The sequence below is a fragment of the Falco biarmicus genome, chromosome 1, assembly GCF_023638135.1.
Source record: "Falco biarmicus isolate bFalBia1 chromosome 1, bFalBia1.pri, whole genome shotgun sequence".
In the NCBI taxonomy this organism is placed as follows: domain Eukaryota; kingdom Metazoa; phylum Chordata; class Aves; order Falconiformes; family Falconidae; genus Falco; species Falco biarmicus.
Genome location: NC_079288.1, coordinates 17,808,734 through 17,834,283, shown reverse-complemented (window position 1 = coordinate 17,834,283; position 25,550 = coordinate 17,808,734). Strand labels below are relative to the sequence as shown.

The 25,550-nt window shown below is 37.9% G+C and overlaps 1 protein-coding gene across 2 annotated transcripts in view; it reads left to right on the top strand.

Moving 5' to 3' along the window:
• The window catches only part of PPM1E (protein phosphatase, Mg2+/Mn2+ dependent 1E), a 68,334-nt gene that overhangs the window by 29,063 nt on the left and 13,721 nt on the right, over window positions 1-25,550 (top strand). The window contains exon 1 of one of the 2 annotated variants that reach the window (XM_056342149.1): window positions 23,991-24,009. The exons of the other annotated variant lie outside the window; for it this stretch is intronic. The gene's annotated coding sequence lies outside the window, so the exon portion shown is untranslated. Of the gene's footprint in view, window positions 1-23,990; window positions 24,010-25,550 lie in introns of those variants that run through there. 2 annotated transcript variants of the gene reach the window in all.

Genomic DNA, 25,550 nt, shown 5'->3' with positions numbered 1-25,550 from the left:
CCTTCACATGGATCATGAATCCTGGAGCAGAAGTGCTTTGCTTTGTCCTGGCTGCATTCCAAGACAGTTTAATTTTCCATATTATTTTTCTTTATTTCCTTACTAACAACAGCAAAGCATCTAGGTATATTCATCAGTCCTGCAGAGTTTAGAGCTACTTAGCTACCAGGGCATCCTGGCAGACATCTCGCTACAATTTCAGACTTTGGATTTCAATTGTTTCAGATCTCAGTTCTTAATCTTTTTTGTCTTGTTTTGTTCTTTTAGAGAGTTGTGGAGAAAACTATAGACCAAATGGCCCAAGGCAGTACTTTCTGTGCTGCTTCATGCATTGTATATTAAGCAGCATGGAAACCACCCTTGAGCTCAATACTGTGTCCAATTCTCCAGCATACAACTTAAATACAGACTCCAGTAGGTCTGCACAAAAGGTCACACTTCAAAGTATGGAATTCATGTCCAAGGGGAAGAACAGCAACACCAAGCATGTTCTTTGATGTTTACTGGGTAATTGAATACTTCTCCTCCTCTCTTCAGGAAGCTCACCAATAAACTCAGCTTAGAAAACATCAACAAAACTATTGTCTGCCATGGGGCTGTAAATCTTCGTGTCTAAGTCATACTCAGTAAGCTTTTTGAGTATGTAGTAGTACATTTTAATGTGTTGGGCAATCAGCTGGAAGCAAATTATTAAGAAAAAATTCAGACTGGTTTTGCTTTTTGTATTGTGAACTGTTGCCTTAAAACTGTAGGCGTCTGTATGAACGTGAAATGTCCTAGGCTAAAGTACTGGCAATTTACCTGTCTCTGCATGACATTAGTAATTATTGATCAGCAGATGCAATATGAACAATTCTGTGCTGTTTTAGAAATGGTGTAGGCGTTGGATTAATTTACAGTAATTACGTATTTACAGCTAAAATCAGAAATGAAAGAAAAAAGATACAGGACCATGTTCACAAAATATCATGCCTTCTTTTGTGGTTGAAAAAAAAAGCAGATATTCTTCTAATCTATCTACACCAGGCATGTATGCAGTTGTTGCCTTTGTATAATGTATACATTGCATCTTTCCAACATCCTAGTGAAATCTTGTTTGCTATTTTTGGTTTGTGATTTCAGTTCATAAATAACAGGTCTTTTCGGAAACAGTAGGAATTTTTCAGGAATCCACATAGCCTTTTGTGACTCTGTATACTCTGCAAGACTTTGAACTACTGGAGCTTGCCTCTGCCCGAGGTGGGTAGGGACATGGGTTTCACAAGGCTCTGCAAAGCTGTGCCATGTATGGGAGAAATTGTTTGTAATAAGCATTAGGATATACATAATGCTTTCCTAATTCTCACAGGGAATGAACAATTCACTTCAGTAATTCATTATAATGATATCATATTATAAATTATGGTGCAATAATAATAAATACATTGCTGCATAGTATAAAGGGGAGTTTTGAAATAAAACTGTCTCCTCTAGATGCCAATTTTTCTGTTGCCTAGTTGCCTGAGCTCCTCATTTCTATTTCCAGTATTACAGTTATATGTGGTTTGGGGGCAAAATTACACATGGTCTAATTCTGCAGGGTGCTGAGATAGCTCAGCTAGTTATGTTGTTTTAGAAAAATCCTCATGTTTATCACTGACTTTATTTGTTGTTTTTATTGTATGAGAAACTTCTGTAGAGAAGGATGAGAATGGTTAGCTGTTACATTTTTACACGTATCTGGGCATCACAGCTGAAACCTGGTCCTTTCCAGCTGCCTGACATGCTTTGTGTTCTACAGGTGCTCTCCTGTGTTGGTAGATTTTAGGCAAATTTAGAGTACAAAGGTGGTATCACCTGAGATCAAAGATTTCATTTATAATAACTTGTTGTGCCCTTGTTGTTCCAGTGCCAAACTTGGGAGGAGGAGGTGTATGTGCATGGGGCGAATGTGAGACTCTCATTGCTTTGAATCAAATTGTTGCTCATTTTATAGTTTTGCCACGTAATGTGTGTTTTATACCAGATTATTCAGTTATTGAGCCTGCTGGACTCTGACATTTATCATTATATTAAAAGCTTATTCAGAGACAGCAAATAAAACACTTTTTCTTATGAGTGGAATTCAGACAGACAATTCCAGCTGTTGCATGTAAAAATAGCTACAGATGTCCTCAACAGGAAAAAGGTTTTCACACGTTGTTATAGCAACAGAAACTCAGTAGAACTTTAAGATATATATTGTCTTATTTTTTCAAAATGTCCATTAAAAAAAGCATGCCAAATAATTTGCTTTTTTAATGAAGCACTCACAGATTTAATAGGAAGAAATTGTGCTGCATATAATTAATTCCAACTTACAGGTTATATCTACCACTTTTGCATGAAATAAAACATGGTCTAACTTTTTTTAATAAGTGGTATAGTTTCAGCTTGTAATATGCTTCATGTTACCTGTGTGGCATTTTGTAGATCTCTTGATGCGGGATGGCTGTTACGTTATATTCTCACTAATTGTTAACACGCACACACATGAAATTGTATAATCACATTTTCCACTGAAATAGTTGTGTTGTGGCTGAAAGCCTGGAAATATGATGAGGAATTTATGCAGATGTTTTGTTTTTCAGGACTAGTATTCTGACTTGAAAACATAAATATTTCTCCTATGATTAATGGTTTTTTTAGTAAGTGTCAAATCAGCTCATTCTTTGGTTTGCAGCTGATTTTGCATTGAGTGCAATTTGTGTTCTGGGTATTGCCCTATGGTTCCTTTCCTTAAGTTTAGGGGATTGACATATGTGGCAGCAAGCCTAATATTTCATTAGAAAAGCTTATCATTCTGAGTGCTTCTTATTTTTAGCATAGTTTTGATATGTTGTAGGCCTCTGAGTTTGAAAGTTGCTCTGTCTCCTTTTTTTGCCTCTTTGTGTTTTCTTACCTGTCCTAATTTCATAATAATATAAACAATAATGAAATGGAAATCTACCTTCCAAACTGTGGAACTAATCTGAGTGGCAAATCTTTATTCTTTTCATGCAATTAATAATTAGCTTCTCTTGTCCTTTTTTCTTGTCCCTTTGACTGACTATTTAAATATTTAAATTGTAGGTTCTTTGGGTCAGGGAGTATTTTCTGCTGTGCCAGTAGCCATCACTTGAAATTCCACTGGAATACAAGAAATGACAGACTGGGACTTCTAATACATATCGGAATATTTCTGTATGTTCTTGGGGGGACTAGAGTAAAAGCATTGCCATTGAGAGCTGTGTGTTAAGCAAGCCGTTTGTCTCCAGTTGCCACCACACTGCTGTTACCACCATCCATTGTTTGTGCTTTGCTTTTGCTTCTCTTTTACCCTGTTCAGCCTTCGTATTGTGCCTCCAAGCTGTTTTACTTTGTATGCTCACTCACTAGCATGGAGGTGACAGGAATACTATCCTCGGAAGTGCTGAGTGACAAAGACAACGTGATTAGGATTCTAGTCACTGTCACTTGGCAGACTAATACATGGAGCTGCAGAAGGAGCAATGCGTGAACAGAAGGGTTGCATGGGGGCAGATGCAGAAGTAGAGAGTAGTGTGCAAGGAAAGTGAGGAGGTAGCATAAGAACCGAATAGCATTCTGTTCTGTTCATACACTGTAATTTCTTTGTGATGACTATTTATGAAGCTACCTCAGGAATTTGTAAAAATGGTAACAAAAAAAGATGACAAATTCATAAAGAGAGTTCCATTTAATTATCCGAGTGCTGTACCGCTGTAACTGAGACAAGGAACGGAGGAATGGATAGGATCAAAAAATGTTTCTTAGATGTTCTGTTTGCAAGAATGGTCAAAACCTGTGGATAGCGAACTGTAACACTGTCTTTCAGAGCTTTCAAAGGAAGCTTAGTTTACTTGAAAGCAATTTTGCTGATAAAAATGTGGTTCTAAAATAATTCAGAAATAAATCTAAGGTATCTGTTGGTTAGGGAAATGTAATTTCTTATATGCAGCAAAGTTTGCAAATTCATTCTCACTTGGACTGATTAAATAATTCCAGTCTTTCATTTCTGGGAAGTATAAGGAGTCTTATTTTTTCAATTCTAAGTTATAATTTGAAATATCCCTGCTATTGTGTCCAAACACACAATGAACAAGTATCTAATATGTGGAAAGTTAATGTAAGCAGTGTGAGACCTAACTTGAGACTATTAGGCATATTTTAGGGCTGCTTCATTGTAACTTAGATTGCAGAAGCATGTTTGTGTATTTTTACTGGTGGGTTGTTTTTGTGTTTGGTTTTGGTTTTTGGTTTGTTTTTTTTTTCCATTGGACTTCAGGTTTATTTCCATATGAAACTTGGTCTTGGAAATTTTTATGACTAATAAAAGTAACGTTATTCCTTAGGTCATAACTTAGAAGAACTTAGGTCAGCCTTGTACACTGTAGGAACATATTAAGTTGAATCATCTGAGCAAAAATAGATCACCAGGGAGCAGTAGATGAACCTATTACAAGCAAATCTGCTGCTTTTTCCAGTCTGGACAGGACAGTAACCATATTGCATGAAGGGGAGTGCTAGATAGCTGTGAAAGGAGACATCTGAGGACATGAGATAGTAGTTGCAAAGGAAGTAACATCAGCAACTGATTTCAGAAGGACATCTGTGCGATTGGGCATATCCTTGTTTGAACAAACTTTTGTATTTATAGAAAGAGTAAGTTGTATCAATTCTCTCTGCTAAAATCCAAACACCCATAAACCCCTGAAACCAGTTACCATGTGGATGATAAGCAACAATTTACGTCAAACAAAATCCACATGGTCCTGGTTTTGTGTGTCAGTAGTTCTGACAGTTTTGTAATGCTGTAACTGTGCGATGTTTACCTTTATGCAGAAAAGGAAATTGAAAATGAAGCATGAGAATTCAGGGTCATGGTAATGCCACATTGTCTTTCTGGATTCTGACAACTACTACTCATATTATATCTGGATATCTTAATGAATCAGGAAAATTAACTTCTGTTTCTGGAAAGTTTACTACTTGTTTTTCCATTTTAAATATCTGTGTGTTTGTGGTTGTCTATTATCAGTATCATAAAGTAATGCTGGATGAATTAGAAAAGTGTTCCATATGGTCTCCAAGTACAGAGATGAAGTGGCTTTGCAATCAGGCTCCTTTAAGGTAATTCTTTCTAATAGCTTTTTACCACTGCAGTTTGATTTCTTTTCTGTGTCATGAAGATGAAAGTAAACACTTTTGTAGTTGAAATCAGTAAAAACTTATTTATTGCATTGCATCCTTGTGTAATTACCTTTTTAAGACTTTAGCCTAAAATAACTGAATTAATGCTTTTTTTTTATACATACAAGTGGTTAAAAATAACAGCTGGTTTTCAAATTAGTAGTGACCATATGGTTAAATAAATAAGTTGTAGGCCTGTTGAACTATTAGAAAACAAAAAGTTAATGAAAATGGGGAGCGTAAAGGGAGGGGATATAAGTAACACACAGTATGCATAATTACTTGAGTACTTAGCCTTATAAATGGCATACAGAAATCATGGAACACATAGTTGCATGTAGAACAGAGCAAAAATAGGCAAAAGGATTGCCTTGAAAAGACCCAAGCTAAGTACCAAAGTGTAATAGTTGAGCATAAAAATAGCTTTCCAGGAGACTTTCTCTTCTCTGCTATCCAAACTGTTGTTTCTCCACAGTTTTTACTATCTTCTACCTTGCATATCAAGTCGTTCATGAACAGAATGGATTTTTCTTTTTAGATCTAGTTCACATGAGGATACTCCATCAGAGACATCCTCCCTGGCATGTAATTAAAACAGTGTCCTAGCTGAAAAAAATCCTATCCTATCAGAAGAATAGACCTGATTGTATCAAATAATTCTGCAACTAGGGAAGGATTTTGCCAGATTGAGTTCAAGAATACACAGTCATATTCTCAGTCAGTGACATTTTTTTGTGTTGGTTTTTTCATTCCTTGCTTTTAGTAGCAGATAATAGTCCAGTTTACAAATACCAGTAAATATTCCCATGAAAACAGTCAATAAGTCAGCATTAAAATCCACTTATAATTAAATGTTAGATGTAGTTTCAGTTAATGCTGTCATGTTCATTCAGTGGGACTTTGCCCAGTGCTTAGTAAACAAATCTAAACAAATGGATGTGAGAGCTTTCAGAGTAAAACTCTTCTGGATTGCCTGCCAGGCTTTCCATTATTCATAATCAAGATTTTTTTTTTTTTAATAAGTTGACCTGTTTAATGATAAAAATGCCTTTGAGTATAATTAAATTGAATTCTGTGCTTCAAGTGACCCTCTGATTCATGGGCATTTGCAGTAGAAAGAACAAAAATAAAATTAAAGCCTTATTGAAAGGTACAGTAATTAAGTCTCTCAGTTCTGATTATTACCAGCTGGGATGACAAGAGTGGAGAAGCAGAGTATTGCTCAGGCAAGAGGCTGCCAGTATAATGTAGCTAAAGATCTGTCTACATGGGAGACACTTCCCTAGGAATTTATTTATTTTTTAATAGGGTAGAGAAGGCTTAGCAGAAAATCATTACAGAGTTATTTTTTACAAACAGATGTAAAAGGGCTAGTTCTTCAGTCTTGCATCTTTTTACAGTCATAAATGAGCAAACCTGACTGAGGAACAACCACAAAATGTTATTACAGTGTAAATGCCTGGTAGATTTTGCTTAGATAGAGAGCTGGCTCCTCTTTCCTTAAGGTGTTAAATGGAAACGAGACAGAGCAGGCTCTTTCACAAGCAGTCAATATATTATTTGATGCCTGTTTTGAATGATTAAGTAACTAATCTGATTCTGAAAGCATGCCTTTCTGTTGCTTTGGACTAAGGGCCTGATTACAATTCTTAATTAGTTACCTCAATTCCCATTGATTTCAGAGAGAGCTAGGACACACCAATATCTTTGTGATAAAGCTCTAAATTCTGTAGCCAGAAGACACTCTTATGTAGGACAGGCACTGGAGGGGGTACACAACATTGCACAATGTTACTGCAGGTTACGTTATGAGGTTAATTAATAAGGGCTATGCTCTGGAGATGCTGTGTCTCCTGAATTACCCTCCTTCCTTTTAAGGAAAAGAGCTAAGGGAAATTTCACATGTTTTTAATAGAATAGAAAAACCATAGAAAATAGGGCTGAAAAGCAGCTCAGGAGGTCATTTAGTCCATCTTTCTACCTCAAGGTAGAACTAGCTAAATCTAAACCATATCCTGAGAGGTACTTTTCTGACCTCATCTCTAAATTTCTGGTATTGGAGATCCCACAACCTCTTTATGCAGGCTATTCCAGTTCTTGGTAATTTTAGTTACAGGTGGAAAGTTTTTCTTATTCCTTACTCTGAATCTCTCCTGTTAGTTTTTTCAGTAATGTTTGTCCCTTCCTCATTAACACAAAAACCACTATAAATGTCTTCATCTGCCTCATTATTTCATATGTGAATTATCATGTTGCCTTATGTGTCATCATTTATTCAAGGGTAACATTTTCTAAACTTTTGATGGTTCTCGTTGCTCTCTGATTGCTTCCTTCTAACATTTGCATTTGTAAAACTAAGATCTTTATTGCAGCTAAAGTAGTTTGGCTGTTGTCTGGTTGGAGGAACAAAAATCAGAAAAAACTGTCCTTGAATCCAGTAGGCATTACAGGATGTACACATGTATGTACAAAATCGCTGCAGCTTGAATAGGCTTTTGGTGAGTAACCACTGCTTGTGCAAGACATCTCATCTTCAGCACATGTAATTCACTGGAGGGGCTCTGCTGACGTCACTGGCTTAGGAACGGTACCAGGGGCCCAGAAGTGAACTGGGGCGTGCATTCACTCTTTAGCCATCTGTCGTTTTTTTATTGCAGCCTCCAAATTCTTCATACTTTGATCTTACACATTTCTCTTAAAATCCGAATGTTGCCATTACCCCAGCCCACCCCGGGAAGTTAAATTGTATCCACTAAAAATACAGGAATGGCTGAAAGAATACACCTTGTGAAGGAGTCATCTTGATGTGAAGTGTGGTGCATGTTTGAATTTTGTTCTGCCAGATTCTATCTGTACTTTTAGTAAACTCTTTTCAACAAGCGTTGTTGGGCATGCTCCTCGCTGCTTCTATCCTGGATCTCTTATACATAGAAATTGTTTGTGGAGCATCAGTTCTTTTGTGCCAAAAAAGCAAATGGATGATTCTTTTAAGTATCTTCTGCATTTGCTAAGCTGCAAATCCTGGTATTTTCTGGTGAGTGGCTTAGGCTTCATCTAGGTCTTTAGTAGATGAAGTTTTTTATAAAAGAGCTACTAATATTTGAATTTACTGGCCATAAAGGGAAAAAATTGTAAGTACTCATTCTATTCCACTGGATGATGATACTCTGTATCAAGTTGAGTCTAGCAGAAGTTTTAAATAAATGACACTATCCATTTTTTTGAATTGTGTAGTTTTGTATTGAATTACATTAACTGCTGAGTGTTGCTGTGATATGTGTACTGTTCCTTTTAAAAGAGGGGTAAAAATCAGTTTATCAGAAATGGTGTGTGGTCATGTTTAAAATTTGTGATGATAGAATGGACTTGTGTATGTTTTATTTATTTAAAAGCAAGGTAAAAATCTTAACTTAAGAGTTTAAATACTATGCATGAACAACCTTGAAATATTGTACTAATAGTATAAAGGAGAGGGCAGTAGACTGGCTTTAAGAACATATTCTGAAGTTAAATTACAGATTTTGTTTGAGACTGAGCACTGTCTGTCTGGATGCTGATGTAACTTCCAGTGGAAGACTCAATCCCAGCCATGCAGTGCAATGGACTTCAGTCTAACAGCATTCTTCTGTCTCAAATTTATGTAAATCTAAGTGTCTTCCTGAGTACTCCGGCTTACTAAGGGTTTCATCAGGAAACAACATAATATTAAATATATGTAGTGAGAAATCTGCTTGCCTTTTTTTTTTTTTTTTTTTAAACTGGTTGCTGCTTTAGATTCTTTAAAATACAATACTGCAACAGGCATTTTATTTCCAGTAGTGAAACTCTGGAAGAAATATATATGACTGATTCTTGGAACATCCTGTAGAAACAGCCTTTTCTCCCCCCCGGCCCCCCCCCCAATTTCCTCTTATTTCCTGACCATTTCACATTTCTTCTCTTTTTCTGCACCTTTGCCTCACAACAATCCCTTTTAGAGAAAATAGTTTGTCCTGGAAGGGTGTCCAAAGACATCCTCCTGTTGAGAGGTCTTCTGTATTAATTATCAGCTCATCAGACCTGGGCAACGCCAGCAGAGGTGTGACCAGAGGAGTGAGTTTGCATGTGCCTGGGGTGTGATATGGGAGACTGAAAACATAATCGATGGAGAGGAGAGAGAGGAGCAAAGGTCTGATTATTTCTACCGCCTCGGTTGATATAAGATGCAGAAGTATTTGCAGTTCTGACTTAATGTTACTCACTGTTTCTTTCTCTTATCAATCTTTCTCACTATTTTCCTTTAATAAATTCCAGAGAGCAGCTGCAATGAAAGAGAAATACTTTACTTGGAAGTAAAATATATCACAATGTCAATCTCCCTTATGAATGAAATGCCCAAGACATTCACATTATAAAAAAAAGTCTTTAATTATTGTAGTAGCAAGTATGCAAATTAATCTCAATCATTCTATTATCATTACTTTTCTTTCTTTCTCTTGTGGTAAGGTTTTGCAGATATCTAAACCTGAAGAGTTACTCAGACATGTCTTATTGTGTGTACATCATTGTTCTCTTCCTTGCAAACCTTTCATAACCGCTACTAAACATCAGAGAAAAGCTTTGACCACTGAGGTATTAAAATCAGTAAGATCTGCTATTGTTTTCAGTTGGGAATCACATTAAACTCAACACAGGTACTAAAGAGGGCACATATACTCCTCTGTTTTCAGCCTAAATAGTTTGCTATCAAAACAGACATTTTCTTTCTAACAAGACTAGATCTGTATTTTAGAAACGGCTATAAATGCTAATATTTGTTTGCAGTATTTCCATTTGCCTTCTTACTGGGTGGATTGGGGCAATACGTTTTTTAGGAGGAAGAACGCTGAAGGAATACTCCCTTGTTCCTTTAAGTCATTCCTGTTGGAGAGGGAACGCTGCAGAGATACAAAGTCCTCCATCCAATGCAGAACCCCCTTTCCCTCATATCCAGGACTATGATTATTTCCTGTGAGGCCACCTACTGAGGATGAAGGAATTTTTCATAGTTTTATATTTTGGGAGGGGGAAGGGAAGATACAAGAAATGAGACATTAAATAAACTAAAAAAATTTAGCCCCCTGGATCAGAGACCTTAAGAAAATATGTAATTTACCCTTCTGCGTTGTCTAAATTAAGCTCACTTTTTCCTAATATAATGGTGACTCATAGCTAAAGGCAGAAGGGACTCATGAAGAATTGTGTAATACTGCATTATTCTTGACAAGCTATGCTAAATATGAAGAATTAATACAAAGCTATAAACAGGGGACCCGGGCAGTTTTCCTTGTTGGATTTTTCAGACCTCCAGCCAGCGGCTGTCCTTGTGGGTAAGGGAGCTTGGTCTGTCTTGGCTCTGAATGGCCGAGTGAGGTGCATTTGCATTCCTATGTGCATTGTTTTCCCTTTCTTTGTTTTGTGGTTACTTGAGCTTATGTCTCTATTTTATTGTCATAAGCATTTTCTTTTACTGCCATCTAGCCCATAAGAAAGTGTATCAGTGCTAAGGCTCCAACCTATGCTATACTTCATGTGGGAATGAATTGATTTTCTTGCTGTCTTTGGTACTAATAAAAATCTATAAATCGAATGCATGATTTCAGCAAAAACGTGGCATGGCTGATGATTCTATAACCAGCCCTAATCAAAAAGAACAGGTTGAATATTGGAAAACAGAGTTTTGATAAGAGGGTGAGGGTTTTGCCACCAGTCCATTATTGTTTTATAACAAAGCTATAACATTATACTTGTTTCATTTCCCTGTTCCTTGGGGAGTTCATGGAGCTGGTCTTGCATTCCTCTGTATTTGATTTTACTTTAATTTATTAATCTAATTTGAATTAGGTTTTTAGTTTTGAAATAGAAAAAACAAAGCTAATGAATATATGTCTAACCATTAAAGTTACTCTAAGAGTGAACATGCCTTTTTTCTCCATATTTAAAAACTGACAAAGTTTTACACTTGTGAAGGTTTTTGGATGGGGTCTTTGTGCTCATACTAAAGGGAATAGATGAGTTGAATTATGCAAGGAACTTAATTTGCATTTCTGGAAGTTTTGAGCATCTTCAGTACATGTCAAATCAAGCCTCTAACTTTTCATTCTTGGTAACTTCAGGGGAGATTTGGACCTAGATTACTCTTTCATATCCCCTGCAGTTTTTTCATCTGCTTTTTACAGTACTACTTAGAATAAGATTCAGAATGTGACTGCATAGATGAAGTAGGATTCTTCCTATATTCTGTGTATATTATAGGAGAAACTACTAATTGTCTGTCAACCTGTGGCACTAATGTTCCTGGTTTGTGATCACAGCTCTTATTCTACTAACCTGAGACAAAGAAATGAGGAAGTCATGAAGTGCTGTGGAACCCAGGCACTGAAACAAGAGAGAGACAGATAAGGAGTTCACTACAGTAAATACAATAATATTTCATTAGGTACTCTTAATTTTGTAATATGGTGTCCTTTCCCAGCACCTTCTATTCAAGGATTAAAACATAGTTTCTGGGTATTAATACATTAAATTTCACAGTACTCTTCTAAAGTTTTAAGGCAATAAACCTATTTGACACCCAGATGGATGGATGTGTAGAGATTAAGTGATTTGCTGGCAGAAGTGTCATTTTTCAGATACAGAACTGGGAGCAGTGCTCAGTCTCCTATCATGTTACATCTTCCAATTTACTACTACTGTGTTATTATAACTTAAACCTTCGTTTAACAGTAACTATTGCTATGTTATCTCTGAGCTCAGCTGGTGTTCCTAATATTTTCTTTTTTTTTTTTCCTTGGTGTATTATTTTCAATCTAACCAATCGCAGTTGTGTCTTTTATGTTGACTCCATGCATCATTAAAAAGCTCACTCATGCAGGTGTACCACCTGTATATTTTTATTTGAAAGCTATCTGCCCTTGAGGCAATCTTTGTGCTGCCGGACTGTACTTCTGATAGATCTGACTGTGTGCTATTAGCAGTCTTTTACAGCTAAATCCAATAAAAATAAATCATGGCTATTTTTCAGTGTGGATTTACACAGTACAGATTTTTATTTACTATTTTTTTTACATTTAGTGCTTTGTTGACAAAAATTCTCACACTGCCATGGCTTTTCTCATGGTCTGTCTATACTCTTTCACAAAATTCTCTGTTCCAACTAAGAAAACATACTTGTATTTCATCTTTACTTGATTGCCTCCTCCTGAATTTGTTCTTTTGTGATTACATAATTACTATTCTAGTTTACTACTACCCTTAGTCCAGAACTCTGCCTTTCAGAGCCCTCTTTGTTTCTTTAGTTTTTCAAGGCCATTGTCATTGGTAGAGCTGGTACTGGCTGTATGTTTTGGGGGCAGAATTGATCAAATTTTTTGTTTTCAAGAAGTTACTTGGCACAGAGTTTTAATGATGTCTTTCCTGGGTTAACTACATGCCTTTGTGCAATCTTTGATCTTCCATCTGTTTTGGTAATCTTCCCTCTTCCTTTTCCCAAGGAGTCTGTGGTGATTGTTCATATTTAAACACATGCATGCACGCGCACACACATATATGTATGTGTATGTATTTCAGCTAAAGATGCTGAGTATTTTCCTTCCAATCAGCTTCTCAGTTTGATGCTAAAGAATGGTGAGAGAAGGATGATGCAGATTGGGGGATGAGATATCAAAGCAGACAGATAGTTCTAACCAGTCTCATTTTTATTGAAAAACCCATCATAGGTGTAGAAAATCAAGACGATATTCGCATTATTCTGGTTAAAATTTAGCTTGAATAACTTCAATCCCTATATAGGTTCCCACTGTTCTTTCTAGCATTGTCCATTTTTTGCTGTTTGTTCAAAAGAGTTGTGTAATGCTTCTATCCATGGTTAGCAATTTGCTGTTTTTCATCCAAGGTAGCTTGTATGTCAGTCTCGGTAGAAGTAATAATTTATTTTTAGATTCTAAATCCTTTGGGAATGTATAAAGCACTGTAGATATAGAACATAATAATTTGTCTCCAAAGGTTCCTTATTTTTTATTAATGTTTTGATTTCATATTCTCTCTGTCTGCATATCACTTACTCCCTGAATATGTATTACCATTGTAATTGATAGTGTGACTCCTAAGTAACTCTCTCAACTGCTGATTATAACTGTGACACTGCTCCATTTGAAGAAGCTTTGAGCCTACTCATCACCATGAATGAATCAGTCCTCACTAGTGTATTATTTACAATCCTGGTTCAAGGAGCTTCAAAAAAGTTCTGTTGTGTTTGAGGAAGATGTCATCTTATCTGGGTACGTTTTTGCCAGACCCTGAATTAACTTCCAGATAATGTGGCTTTGTTTGCATTTATTTTCCATAGAAATAAACCCCTAAATTTTACATATGTATTACATGATTCCATATTCTACTGCATGTTTGACTATATGCAGGATGGACCTAAGTCCAGGCAGTGGGCAAAGGCAAGACAATAACAGATTTTTTTTCATCCTCTTACCACTTTTATTTTACTCAGGCTTGTGTTGTCTGCAGCTATTATGTGCTGCCTCCTTTCTTGAGGGACTGTGTAACAGATTCTTTCTTATATTTAGAGCTTATCTGTCTTCTGAAGAGATCACAGGTTTCGTAATAAACTTACAGGAAAATATGACAATCTTCTTTGGCAGAGGGTTAGAGAGAAAGAGCTGTTGGGTTATTCTTACATGAGCCACAAGGGATTGGGGGGCAGTGTTATTGCCTTTGAGGCGGGTGAATTGAATGTTTGAATCTAACACTGCTCATACAAAATAAAATTGAACAAATAAGATTTTAAGAAAAGACTGATTCTTTGATTCTTTTGCATAAACAAAGCCCCAGATTTTAGTGAATAGGCAGGTAGAATTTGTGTTGTATTGAGAAGTCCATGGCAGAGAAACAATGTCTATAATCTTGTGAGATTTACTTTGTAATGTCATGGCTATAAAAGGTGACAGCTCTTATTTTCAGTTGACCTTATAATAGTGATTGGAATGTGTACACAATTTGTTTTTAAATGGTGCTGGAAATAATTTTAGGACATGTTTTTCAAGTTTTAAATAATTCACTGTACCTTTCAGGATGGAAGAGAGGCTACAGCACTGCAGACTTGTTTGAAATCCTCAGCTTGTTCAGAATCAATTCATACAGCCTTTGTGCGCAAAAAGAGCTATATATAGAGGCATACTGCAGGCAAGCTGGATTTTACGCAGGCTCAGGACCTGCCTTACCCAAAGCAAAAGCCATGTTCCTCATCTTTTGAGCGTGGTCACTGCCATGACATATGGAATCTTCAATACAACTGTCTCAGTAAAATCAGAGTGCAGATTTTAAACAAGCTTCTGAACTGGGCGAGTGGGGAAACTAAGCCAAGGAAGGGGGAGTGGGGAAGCACATTGATCTGTGTCACTTTGAGCCTGCTTGATAGTTTGGATACTATGGCTCATTCCTACAATCTAACATGTGATATAAAGCCAGTTTCAGATGCCTTAATAACCTGACATGGCCTGAAAGTGGTATTTCCACACCCCCCCCCATTTCTTTAGTATTTGAAAGGAGCATGTTTGTTTGGGTTTTCCAGGTTTTCATTTTTTTGATTCTTTTTTACTCCTTAGAAATGCTACAATTTGCAGTGTTTCCTGCTGTAAATAGATCCATATCGAAAGCGGAAGGTGATCTATAAAAGGAAAACTGTTTGATTTAAGCTTATGTTGCTACAACTACTCCCCCAGTTCTCTCTGCAGCATTTGCATGTATATCTCTCCTTGTCGTTTGTGGGCATGGTTCTCCTTGTAAATTGATTGTGCATGGTGAATTTTATGCTGGTGCAGTCCCCTGTGATGTTGGTACAAGGTGGGAAAGCAAGACATTCCCCCCAATTTCTACCCAGACATAGCTCAGCAGAGGCACGTTATCTTATTAGTCAATCAAGACAGATATTTGAATGCATCTTTTAAGCCACAAAGAGCATAAACTCAGCTAATGTGTTTAACACAATTTGTCAAATATTGTCAAGATAATTTATGTCCCTGTTGTTTTTTGTGTGTCCAACGTTTCATGATGCAGTTTCTTATAAAAAGAGGCAGAGAGGAGAGACAGGACTTGGGATTTCCATGTTCTACCCTAGAATGTGAAGTTGGATTTGCCATTGTAAATCAAAGATAATATCTATGCTTTTTTCCAGCTGAAGGGAGGAGGCATTATAGGCAAAGGAGAAGAGAAACACTGGGTTCAACACTGGGGTGCTTTTAGATCATTAACTGGAAGGTACATAGCCATGTTAAATAACATCTAAATAATTAAGTTCTGATTAATAATACTGAACAGCAGTTTGCATGTGACCTGAACAATCAAGTCCAAATCTGTACCTTTTTTCCCCCCTTTCTTTAAAAATAATGTACTGTATTTGGGAGACTCTCTCTTACCTGCTCTTCAGGAATGTGAATACTGAAGATGGGTTGCAGTAGCTTTGGATGTTGTCTCTTTAGGAAATCTTTTAAACCAGGATCAGAAGCAGAATATTTTACAGCCTGTGGAAAAATGTCCAAAGGCTGCCATTGTGTCGTTCAGGCAAGAACAACTGAAAGCCCTAATGCATTTTATCTGCTGTTCTGTTCCTCAACACTATAAATAATTCAGATCTGTTGGCTTAACTACTGCTGGCAACTGTTATTTATTAAGAATGACTGAAATAACTATGTGGCTCAGTAGAACAGAATGCATTAGGGACTTTAATGTGAAACAGAATAGCTAAAACATTTTGATTATCCTTTCAAGAACAAAACTAAAACCCTAAACCCACCAATGTTCTTTGCAATTCTGCAGAGGACAAGTGACAGTGGGAATTAGGATGTGATCCTTCCAGAGTAAGTAAAGGTTTATTTCTTTGGAAGAGCACACCCTCTGATCTTAGAGCCTCTACTTATCCCTCTGGCATCTTGTTTGGTGTGCATCAATGTCAGTAATTTTGAAATTGAGGTTCCAATAAAGATCTCTTAATTTGCCCCACTGGATAAGGTTTGAAACTACTTGTAGTTCTGTGTTTATCTGTGAAATTATTTTTAAGGGTACTGTATAGTCTTTTCATGTTTGCTTTTAATTTGATTGCCTTGCATGGCACTTTCAAGAGGAAGTAGGTAAAAGACCAGCAGTATTTTTGGGTGATCAGTGCAAGTGAATTGCTGTTGCCTTGTTCCATTCCTAGTTTAGGATTAATTAATAATATCTGACTCTTCTTGTTACTGTTCATCATTAGAGTCGAAATTAATTTCCAGAGGTCAAAATCATTATCCCTATTTTGCAGACAAAAAAATTAAGTCATTGGAAGGGCTAAGATCAGGCAGGGTATTGCCACAGCAGAAACAGAGCGTGTTGGTACAGGGTGGCAGATATTTCGATGTGCATCATAAGATGTATTACTGTATAACACTAGAGTGCTTTTGCAAGTCAACTGATTATAAATGGTGCATTTGGAATAAATTTTTTATCACAAAAGAGTTGACATCCAGGACTCAGATGACTAATTATCTAATCTTACATCTGGCATAAACACCCAAGCCATTTGTATGATGAACTGCGTTTCACAAGAGTGAGAAGGGAGCGAGAGAACATTCTCTGCTGACTCAGTGGTCATAAATCTTCTGGGGTGTGTTTTGCCTTATATTTGTTCAATGGGCTGAAAGAAGCTAAGTGATCAGATGTCATTTGAAAATCCTGGCCTGCAGCTTTTACTTCTTCTTGTTTACATGAGGACAAATATTACAATACAAGCACAATTATTTGGGGACTAGCTCTGTGTGGTATTACTGAAAGCTGTTCATTTGAACAGGCACCAGATTCACTATCTTCACCCTTTTTTAAAGGAGCCATTTTACATTTGTTTGCCTTAATGATGATCTGCAGTAGAGATATGAAAGAACCTGTGCACGTGCTGCTGTGCAGCATTTTGTTTCATTTGTTTAAAATTAAGTCATTAACTATAACAGCACAATGCATTTTTCTTTTTGACTAGTAATCAGAGGACTTCGGCATGTTAATCTGATCTGAAATAAAATAGGTGCTCTGGATTGGGTGATTCTTATTTAACTTTTATTTCTGGGCACATCCAATTTGTATGGTATATCTCTTCAGGTTAAGGAAAGTATCAATGAAAGTTTATTTTTAACAGAGAGAAAAAATAGGAGATGAATCAGTGGTAAGTAAATGATATGCCTGAACTTTTAGGGGTAAAGTGTGCCCCTAAACAAAGTTTTCTGCAATGTGAGCTTTTCTAGATAGTGTGTCATTAATATTTTATAGTAACGAGAGAAATCATCAAAAACTCCAACTAGAACATAAAATACAAAAAAAAAAAATAAAATGCAGGTATCTTCAGTGCAAGTTTGAACACTCTCATTGATTTTTAGACAGCATCTTTTTCTGGCTTGACAAAATACAGAATTTATAAATTAAATCTTATGTATACTGTGTACGGTTTTATGCTGATGTTGGCACACTTTCAGGTGTAAAATTAAATTACTTTTTCCAATAAGGCAGCATGGATTGAAGCATGGATTCCCTTCTTTGCTAATGGAAGTCGTAGAAAGACACTGAATTATGCTGACTTTCAAATTGACTGAAAGCCAAAGGGAAAAAAATCAATGACATTTTTAATGTCCTGTAGAGCTTTTAAATGGGCCTCTGTCTAGCAGAGAAACTCACTATAGGGTAACTGTTGTTGACATTGGTTTTCCAGTTAAGAAATTTATTTCTTCAGGTAAGCGTGCATCTTGTGTAGATTTAGGCTTCGTTACCATTCCAGACACAGAGATGCTAAGTAGGCAGTGACTGGTTTTTGGAATGGCAGTCAGAAGACTCTGGTTACAAGGTATGCGTGTCACTCAAATGCGAAGCATTTCTGTTGGAACAGAGAACGCACTGTGGAAATATGCTGGCTAATCCCTGTAAAACAATAACAACAAAACCCAGAAGGATCTTTTATTTCAGTATAATAATCATATCTCAGTATGGGTAATGGCTATAAATTATCTTTATTTTGATTAATTAATAATAGGGTAAACAGAAGTTTTAAGAAAACTTTTTGCTGTGTCTTTGGATTTACATAGCTGATTCCTAAAGATCTAAGCTTTATAATAAATGTCCATCAAATATGTGGCTTGCTGGTATATTTTAAATTTTATAATATTTTTATAATTTTGTAAAATGCATTTTATAGCAGTAATTAAATTTTTATAAAAGACTGTCCGATTCCTCAGAATCTTGCTGCTCAGATAAAAATGTTCTGATATAGATAGGGGGAGACTGCAATATAGATGCATCCTCTGCATCTCAGTATTGTAACTGAGGTTCATGGATTCTGGTCCATTGCTGTAATAAAATGATTTCTCTTTGCATTCCGTCAAAGTCTAAGCTTATGTTTCTCTTTGTAACAGATGGATATAATATGGCTGTGAATGACTCTAGTCCTGGAATACAATTTTCAACAGCAAATTTTGTATCCTCAGTTCTTTGATGTAATGAAGAAAACTATCATACAGCCACTTTTGGGAATTCAGTTCTAGCAGTAATTTGGCTTTCAGCTCCTGGAAGATTCATCTTGGGGTTTTTAAGAGTTGTTCATGTTATAGTAGACGACTTCTGTCATTTTCAAAGCAGCCTTTAACGCAGGTAGCATCAGCTCTACAGAGATTGAAATGCAAGTAACCTCAGAACTGCCATATTGTGAGAATGAGTTAAAGAAATCATAAAATTAGGTTTCAAAGATAATATACAGACAATCTATTCAGCAGAATAGCTCTGCAGAAGCTGTTTTATGTAGTTTGGATTCTTCACAGTTCACCCATTCAGTGTCAATTGCATCTTAGTGACGGTCATTAAATCACGAATGCTTATGAGTGCTTTGTGGACAGCAACCATTTATTTTTTAAATATACACTAGCCTTCATGACATTGTACCTCATCAAACAGACAAAGGTGACCTTTTTATTTTGTCTTGCTTACATTTTGTTAGCTTTATGTACTGTCATGTGCACTTACCCCTGTGGAGAAAGAAAGTGGCGACTTGCTATGCAGCAGAAAATGGATTAGAGGTCTCAGTCTAATTCGTGTGTTGAAGATAGTACTTAGAAGTCAAGGGTTTCCCTTAATGACCTGTATTGTCAGATGACATTCTAGTAGCATCGTTCTAAGAACTTGATTTCAAATGTCTGGTTTGTAAGGGAACAAGGCTTTTGTGCTTGCTCAGTCTGTCTGCCTGTCGGGTTCCTCCCACAGATAAGCTTAACCTTGCAGGCCAGTTTGAAGCAAATTCAAAAGATGGGTTGAAGTCTGAAAGATAACCGAATACCTGTCAATTTTCTGAAAACCGGCAGCAGAGTGGGTGAGAACGGCCCTTCCAAGGTAAAGGCAGGAAGGGCTGAGCCCTGACGGATCTCTCTGGCAGCATCAGAGGGCCAGCCCCTGCCCAGTTCCCCGTGTGTGCAGTTTGTCCTGTCAAACAGACAGTGACGTTGGGGGCTCTGGGGAAAACCGCCGTGCTGGAGTGGGGGGGGCAGGGACAGAGCGTGCACATCTGCAGGGTGCCTGGGCTTGCTCTTCCTGCTGCTGGTGGCAGCGCGTTTCTCGCTTGGCCTTTATGTAGCTTCTAAGTGAGAAAGGTGTTCACGGCAGTGTGCTGGAAACCTGTTAGGCGTGTGCTGAAAACACAGTGGTGCAACAGAGGTTGAGTGCTTGTGCCAACATAGCTGGGAAGGGGCCTGAGCTTAGATTTGGCACCCATTAACGAACCTAGTGCCAGCTGCCCCTGGGCCTCAGAGGCTGGGAATTGGAGCTGCGCTTGCCTGCAGAGCTCGACTGGAGAAACAAGGTAGGATATCCCTTTGCAGCCAGGTCTCCCAGGTAGTCAAATAAAATATTATATGAACTATGCTCTTGCAATCACGCTTTCATAAGCAAATTTTTGTCTTCATTTATTTTTTTTCCAGCATTGTGCCAGTGTTTTCATTTTGCTCTCTGCCCTGATTTTCCCTGTTGTGGGTTTTGGGGCTTTTTTTTTTTTTAGTTTGATATGCCATGCAGCACAGCACTTTGCTTCCTCATTTACAATATCCTATAAAGCCCCCACGACAGAGTGCAGCACCTGAGCCCTTTTATGGGATCAGTGCCAACACACTCATAATTGAGTTCTGTGGTTTCACAAATGTTTCCCATCTGATCACCAAAGTGATTTCCTAGAGGTTTCCATTCATGCCTATTTCACATATCCTTCACTAGATAATCATTTTGTTGACTCTTATTATCTCATTGAAAAAGAGGAAAGAATTTGAATATTTTTTCTCTCAGATTAGATCTTAATTTGTGAAAAAGTCAAACCCAATGTCTTTGATTTATAGTGGTTAACAGCTTATTTATAAAGGCATTTTAAAATTGTTGTTATTTTGGTGTTTTGTTTTGTTTTTTTAAGGTGGCTATTTTAAAATTGAGGCTATAAAGTATTTTTACCAATCTTAGTCATAGCTGTCAAATATGAGCTTCATATAAGATTCTATTCTATTTTATGAGACAGACTTCCAGTGATTGGAACTAAGTTGAGAACTTGCATTATTCACCATTAGCAAATTCTTTAAGCCTAATAACTTGCAGAGGGAAATAATTGTTCCTACGAAAGTAATTTTATTCTCGTTCACTACATTTATCTGTGGGGTCTTTAGGACATTTCTGAGAACGCTAGTCTCCATAAATGCTTTGACAAGTAAGATACAGCTATTACAAAATAAATACAGTGATGAATACTGGAAGTCTGATCCTTATGTTGAAGCATCTTAATCCAGCTGTGGAAGATTCTGTATCTGAATTTTATTTTTTTAAAATGTCCAGTTAACATAGACTTAACTGCAGGAGAATATCTATATAAACTTGATCATACTCTCTGGAATATGGCAGTGAGCACAATGCAAAAGGTTAAAGATTTGGTAAAAAAGAGGTACCACCGCAGTGTCTGTCTCGGATGTGAGTGTGGTAAACACATCAGAAAGAGTGTGGTTTTGTAATGGTTGTGTATTATATTTCTGTTGCTCACAACTGTCACCACAAGGACAGAATCATTTTGAATGTGACCAGGCAGCTGTCTCTGTGAAGCCTATAGATAGCAGCTTCCTTGTGTAGCACATTTTCAGCTCCTTCAAACAGATTTATCAAGCATCTTTACTGTCTCAACATTGCCAGCTCAAATGACTTCTCAAGGAGCTTTGGTTATGCAATCTTTTAAAAGGTGCATTGTTTTTTCTGTTTGTTTCTTTTTTTGTGTGTGTGCATTGGGATTTTTTTAGTAACTCACTGCAGCAGCTAAAATCTAGTGCAGGGTTTCACCATGTGTTAGGAAAAAAAAAGCATACTCCGTTTGTCCACTGTGACCGGGCTTTAAATAAGCATCAAAACTTTCACCAGCTGTGCAAAGCAGCAGAACAGCACAGGTCAGAGCAGAGCAGTGAACTTGCAGGGAGAGTGATGCTTTGTGAGTAAGGAGATGAGAACCTGCAGAGAGATGGGAGCCAGAAATAGCATTTGTTTGGCATGATTAGAAGATACATCCATAATAATTTTGAAGTGTGAGGATTGCTTAACAGAATATTCCTCTCAGAGTCCTGTCTGACTTCCAGCAGTTAGGAGACAAACAGAAGCTCGGTACCTTGCCTTTCTGGATGGCGGCTGGAGCAGGAGGCAGCTGAAGGGGAGGGCTGGGTAAACAGCCAAAGGACCTTCCCAAAGAATTTCTCTGCTCATTACTGCCGCAGTTCTCAGCATGGGAACTTTCAGTAATAAAGACTTTAAAGGCTTCTTCAAAGAGCTTCCAGGCTGTATCAGAAGCTCCATCTGGAATAAGTCTCATGAGGCTTTGGAGTGTTTTGTAAATACAGGCTGGGGACAAATGAGGTTTTTCTTAAGTTGCATTTTGCAAAACTTGCTTTCTAACAAGAACTTGCAACAGGCCACATGAACACGGGAGTGTTTACCAAACTGCATCCTCTAGCGTAAAGCCTTTTGGAAAGGGTGCAGTTAGCTTGTCATCCCTACAAAGTCTTTCACTAACGCAGTAAATTATAGTCCTTATGGGAATGTGCTGTACTTGGTTCTTTTCAGGTCATGTTCCTGGTCTTGGATTGCTGTGTGAAACTATATACGATGATTTATACTGTTTGCCTGTGGATTTGTTTTGTGTTTCAGGAGATTGAATAGCATTTCTATTTAAATCATGTTTCATTCTAACTAAAACAATTGCTGTTTTGTAGTGTCAGGAGATTCTTGAGGTAATAGGAACACTGTATGTTTTGTGATTTACTGACCATTTTGGCCATTGAAAGGCACCCGTACATTTCATTCCATTTTTCCTGCTTTGTTTGGGTTTAGTGATGCCTCACCAGGTACCTCAGACCATGACAGCGTTAAGTATTTTCAGTGCTGGTGGCGCTCAATTGTGTCTTTTGGTCAGGGGCGGTAATGAGTCTGTAGCACCATTTTCCCATCAGCAGCGCCAATGCTCCAGGAACACCAGCATTACCAGGTTTTAAGAACTTGATGTCTGTCTTTCATGGTTTTCTCCTTTTGAGATGCATCAGCTTTTCTAAAAATGTGTTTCTGTTGTGCAGTTGCTTATGATGCTAAGTTAGCTGCGGGCATCAGACTAAACCTGCCTGTCTAGAGCTGTTGTTTGCCTGTGTATTGCACTCAGCACTTCTGGCTGCCTATGAGAACAGAGAATATGGAGCGAGAAAAAAAGTATGAAAGCTCCTTAAATCTTGTAGAGATTGAAAATATCTCCCATTATCATCTTGATATTTTTCCCTTCAGTTGTGCTCTTATCTAGAAACCTCAAAGTATTTTACGAACACTGAATTAAGCCTTCTACAGCCTTCCTCCTCCTCCTCCTCCTCCTCTCCTCGAGGAAATGACATTATCATCCCTTGTTTGTAGATGAGGAATCGAAGGTCTGAGTGGTGAAGTGACTCGTCCAAGGTCAGCTGCTGCATTAGTGGCATAGCTATGAATACACATAGGCATTCTAGCTCTCAGCTAAACAAGATCCGTGCCCTCCCAGCTTCAATTTGTCATAGCTTAATGACTGATAACATTTAGGCATTTAGAACGTGGCCAAAGGATTTCTTTTCAGCAGCCAACAGGTAATCCTTAGTTACGCCAGCAGCAGGACGCAGTGCACCTCCCGTGGTCCCCATGGATCCTGTCTGCTGCTGCTTGTTTTGCATAAAAGATGTGAGCACAGGTGAGAACTACCCGCATGGCAAAGCCTGGCTGTTTGAGTGTGGGTCTTTCCTGCTTTGTGGGATGCTGTAGATGCTCACCTTTTGTAATAAAACCAAAGATCCTAGACCTGATTCTTCATTTGTCTTGGTGTAACAATAATGAAGTGTCCTGGCAGCGGTTTGACTTCGGCATCTAATCTATTTTAAAAGGAGTAAAAAAACCTCTAGTGCAGTCTGCTATTCCTTGAAGGGGAGAAGTAATTCAACTAGTCTTCTCAGGAGTCAAGTAAGAGAAGTAAATTTTGAGTTGGGCTATTCAGGAAGAGGAAGTCATCTGTCTGCATCTGGTCACTTCCCTGCTTACACGACATAGTCCTGTAATGGCTACATAAGAAGCTTTGTGATGAACAAATGTCAAGGGCAATTAATTCTTTGGCAGGCAGCTGTTATTATTAGGACAGAGAGTGGCCAGACATAGAAGGAAAAGCCTTCAGCTAATTTATTTTCTCTACCTTTTCCATCAAAATTGGTAAGTCACTTAAACCCCACTGGTGAACTTTCATGCAATAAGAATTTTAGATCTGCCATCTTTTTTTTTAGTAGGAGATCTTATATTAGATTTAGAGCACAGTGGAATAGCTCAGAGAAAATGTTTGGAAAGTCTTCACCACTTTAATGCTATCAGGAAGGAGCAGAGTTGTGTGTTAAGCTGGTAACATAATAATATGTGGGCTGAGCTAAGCCCACTTCAGACTGTTTTTCTCAACCTTAATTGATGGAAACGACCCACTTTTGGGCTTGATTTATTACCTTAGCAGAGTTATTCCAGGATTGCTGCAGTGCAACTGTGGGTGTTCTAAACACACCCACGCTGCCAGAGAATCAGGAAGGATATACTTAAAATCCTCTGATTTATCTAATAACATCTTTAGTGGCTTTTTGTGTAGGTTTAGTATTGTAATGGAAATGCACTTTTTGGCTAGATAAAGAGCTCCTGTGTGAAACTGCTAGCATTGGTTTAGGGACATGTAAATGGCATTTGGGGCTGATGGGGGAAATACTCAGACCAGCTCCGTATGCTGTAAATGCACCTTTCAATTTTGTAATCTGTCAGAACAATTAAAATAATACCTAAAATTTCAGATATGAATGTTCACAGCTCTTGGTCTTTCACAGACATGCTCTTCCCGCCTTCCAAGCCCAGTCAGAGCAGAGGTTGCTCATGTCGGGGGGGTATTTTTTCTCTGCTGTTTAGGTCCTGAACCTCTATTTTAGCAATTTTTACTGCCTCAGTTCTTAACCACCTTCCCTCTCTGCCCATCAGTGGACGTTCCTGAGGGGCTGTTTACAAGTGACACACAACAGGTTTGGTTTTCCTAAAAAGTTCCAGCACTGAACTGGTGAGGGGGTAAGCCTTGGACTGGGAAGCAAGCTCAGATTCCCGCAGGTGCTACCACAGCCTGTTACGTTCACGCCTGAAGCGAGCTCTGTCTGGCTTGTGCTTGTAAATGCTTTCAGCACGGATTCTTCTGCTGTGTGTTATTTAGGCTGAACCTTAATCTTCCTCTGCATTTTTGCAGAACGCTGTCCTCACAGCGCTGCTAAATGCTGGCATAATTATTCTGTCTCTTGCTTTTTTTGTCACATGGAAATTGCATGTAACATGAACAGTAACGAGTATCACCGCTCTGGAGTACTGGAGCTAATAATAGAAATGAAAAACCTGCTCTCTGTGAGCTAAATAAAGATGGACAAGACAAGATAGAAAATCAGCTTCAACACACACCAGAAGTAAAGGAGGTCCCGGTGTGTTTTCCTCTTGCTGATTACTCTTAGGACCGGGCATTGCTGTATGTAAATAGGATCAGAGTTCCTGTGCTGTGCTGAGAGGAGCCAGTCCGAAGACAGCTGATTTCCTCCAGCAGTCGTGCTTCATTAGCGGCGCACGTTGCTGAGGCTCAGAGGTGATGCGTGAGCAGAATACTCGGCTGCTAATTCTAGGAAATACTCTTACTGATGGTGCAGTAACATGGTATGAGTGGCTTTCTGCTTAACTTCAAGGGTCAGAGC